This window comes from Mandrillus leucophaeus, unplaced genomic scaffold, assembly GCF_000951045.1.
Source record: "Mandrillus leucophaeus isolate KB7577 unplaced genomic scaffold, Mleu.le_1.0 Scaffold681, whole genome shotgun sequence".
Classification (NCBI taxonomy): Eukaryota; Metazoa; Chordata; class Mammalia; order Primates; family Cercopithecidae; genus Mandrillus; species Mandrillus leucophaeus.
This window is the reverse complement of record NW_012107375.1, coordinates 700673-704025: the sequence shown is the minus strand read 5'-3', so window position 1 is coordinate 704025 and position 3353 is coordinate 700673. Positions and strand designations below refer to the sequence as shown.

General features: G+C 50.3%; 2 protein-coding genes across 4 annotated transcripts in view; both read left to right on the top strand.

The window, feature by feature from the left end:
- Positions 1–3353, top strand: part of NAA10 (N(alpha)-acetyltransferase 10, NatA catalytic subunit) — an 11650-nt gene that overhangs the window by 2146 nt on the left and 6151 nt on the right. The window lies entirely within an intron of this gene.
- The window catches only part of RENBP (renin binding protein), an 18267-nt gene extending 14914 nt beyond the window's left edge, over positions 1–3353 (top strand). Inside the window, exons 9-10 of the mRNA XM_012002274.1 lie at positions 3156–3243; positions 3328–3353. The gene's annotated coding sequence lies outside the window, so the exon portion shown is untranslated. The remainder of the gene's footprint in view (positions 1–3155; positions 3244–3327) is intronic.

The window sequence follows — 3353 nt, the reverse complement described above, 5'->3', positions numbered from 1 at the left end:
AGCCTGTAATCCCAGCTACTTGGGAGGCTGAGGCAGGAGAATCGCTTGAACCCAGGAGGCAGAGGTTGCAGTGAGCCGAGATCGCACCATTGCACTCCAGCCTGGGGAACAACAGCAAGACTTGGTCTCAAAAAAAAAAAAAAAGAGTACAGATGCTGCTGAGATCTATGAGGCAAAAAGGGAAATGGAGGCCCAGCAAAGGAGACAGGAATCAGTGGTGACGTAGGAAGAAGACCAAACCAGGGGCCCCCTGAGGCCCAAGTGCTAGGAGCAGAGTGATAAGCTGTCCTGACTGCTGCCCAGGAGGCACCTCGAGCTGCTGAATGCAGGAAAGGACATGGCACCCAGTGGTGGCAAGGCCTGGGTGGTGAATGAATGAAGATTCACCATGTGTTTCTAAAGCCACGACTCCGACTCCACTGGTAAACCCTGGTACTGGGAGGACTATAGCAGGGGATCTTATTCTGGGGTGTGTGGGCTTCGAAACCGGGGGGTGGAGAATCACATCTGTATTTGTACTAACCTCTAACGGAAACTAGCATTTGCTTCCATTATGAGTGGAGGCAGTGAACCACATTGGTAATAGAAGTGCCTGGCTTTGTCACCGATAGAAATCCCAGATGTGTTTATATTGCATTGCAGTTAGAGAGACATCTGCAAGCATCACATATGCTCATCACTACTTCCAAACCACCAGGGTTGTTAGACCTGCAGCTGTATCTTAATATTTAATGCATTCATAGAGTATGTATTAGGGGCCACCAGTGATAACTCAAAAATGAAATAATAAGATATAGATGACATTAAACAATTACAAAAGCTATGATTAACAGGTAAATTGGCTGGGTATGGTGGCTCACACCTGTAATCTCAGCACTTTAGGAGACGGAGGCGGGTAGATCACCTGAGGTCAGGAGTTCTGGACCAGCCTGGCCAACATGGCGAAACCCCGTCTCTACTAAAAATACAAAAATTGGGCTGGGTGCCTTGGCTCACGCCCATCATTCCAGCACTTTGAAAGGCCGAGGCAGGCGGATCACTTGAGGTCAGGAGTTCAAGACCAGCCTGGCTGACATGGTGAAACCGCATCTCTACTAAAAATACAGAAAATTAGCCAGGCGTGGTGGCAGGTCCCTGTAATCCCAGCTACTCAGGAGGCTGAGGCAGGAGAATCACTGGAACCTGGGACGTGAAGGTTGCAGCGAGCTGATATCACGCCACTGCACTCCAGTCTGAGCGACAAGAGCGAAACTCTGTCTTAAAAAAACAAAAACCGGCCGGGCGCTGTGGCTCAAGCCTGTAATCCCGGCACTTCGGGAGGCCGAGACGGACAGATCACGAGGTCAGGAGATCAAGACCATCCTGGCTAACACAGTGAAACCCCGTCTCTACTAAAAAATACAAAAAGCTAGCCGGGTGAGGTGGTGGGTGCCTGTAGTCCCAGCTACTCGGGAGGCTGAGGCAGGAGAATGGCGTAAACCCGGGAGGCGGAGCTTGCAGTGAGCTGAGATCCGGCCACTGCACTCCAGCCCGGGCGACAGAGTGAGACTCCGTTTCAAAAAAATAAATAAATAAATAAATAAATAAAAACCAAAAAACCAACCAACAAACAAACAAACAAAAAAACCAGGTAAGTCATTATGCATCAACCAACATAACAGAATACAGAAGGCAAAAATCCAGACATTGAGGGAAATTCTTCTTTACCTTCCTGTGTCATGTCAAGTAGTCAAAAAATAAGGACTTGAACAATGTAACTCAAAAGATAGAATGAATACACACAGAACTAGTATTATTTATTAATTATTATTTTTTTATTTTTTTGAGACAGGGTCTCTATCGCCCAGACTGAGTGCAGTGGCACGATCATGGCTCACTGCAGCCTCAACCTCCTGGGCTCAAGCGATCCTCCCACCTCAGCTGCCCAGGTAGCTGGGACTACAGCTGTGTACCATCACACCCAGCTAATTCTTTAATTTTTTTTGTGTGTAGATGGGGTCTCACTATGTTTCCCAGGCTGGTCTTAAACTCCTGGACTCAAGTGATCCTCCCGCCTCGGCCTCCCAAAGTGCTGGGATTACAGGCGTGAGCCACTGTGCCCAGCCCAGGACTAGTTTTACTTCCTACGAAGAAGAATACACCAACTCTTATGGGCCACCATTTAAAGAGACATTTTCATACTGGACTTCAATGTAATTGATTCCATGATCCTTTGGAGAAGAGGCTGAACTGACAAGCCTTCCTGAGACAGGTGCCCCAAGGAATGGTAGTGGAGAGAGAAGGAAAGAGAGTGGAATGGGCACTGGGCAGGGGCAGACGGACGACGAGATGCATTTGGGACCAATGGTGAGCCAGGACAGGAGTCAGATGAGATTGTACATCTACTGGAAGACAGGCCTGTGAAGCTGGGAATGGGAGCTCCAAGGGAGTCACATCTTAAAGAGTTTCATGACAGGTCGTTTCCTCCATCAGGGTTCTTTGTTTCTTTAAATCAACGTAACCACCACTACAATCACGATAGAGAACCTTTTTCTTTCTTTCTTCTTTCTTTCCTTCCTTCCTTCCTTCCTTCTTTCTTTCCTTTCTTTTCTTTCTTTCTTTCTTTGAGATGGAGTCTTGCTCTGTCACCCAGGCTGGAGCCCAATGGCGTGATCTCGGCTCACTGCAACCTCCGCCTCCTGTGTTCAAGCGATTCTCCCGCTTCAGCCTCCCGAGTAGCTGGGATTACAGGTGCGCCACCACGCCCAGCTAATTTTGTGTTTTCAGTAGAGATGAGGTTTCACCATGTTGTCCAGGCTGATCTTGAACTTCTGACCTCAGGTGATCCGCCCGCCTCGGCCTCCCAAAGTGCTGGATTTCAGGCGCGAGCCACAGCGCCTGGCTTGATAGAGAACGCTTCTACATCCCAGGGCAGGGTTCTTTCATTCCATCTAGCAGTGTCTCGTCCCCTTGCCCAGTCGGTTATATAGTTGTAGCCCTGCTTGCTGCGCCCACCCCTGCTTTCATCTTTGTGGAGGACGCAGTGTCGCGGTTCAGATCGCTGGTTCTGGAGCCATGTTACCTGGGATCAACCCAGGCTCTGACCCCTGGTAGCGATGCAGTGGCATCTGGGCGGGTCCTGCAGGCGCTAGCTGTCACTGTCTCTGTTATTCCAGTTTCGCGATCCCGAGTACGGGGAATGGTTTGGCTACCTGAGCCGAGAGGGCAAGGTGGCCCTCTCCATCAAGGGAGGTCCTTTCAAAGGTGAGTGGGGGACAGGGCGGGGCCGCAGGGGTTGCGCCTCTCGGCTGTCCCCGGCCCTCACTACCTGCCCGCCTCCACCCGCAGGCTGCTTCCACGTGCCGCGGTGCCTA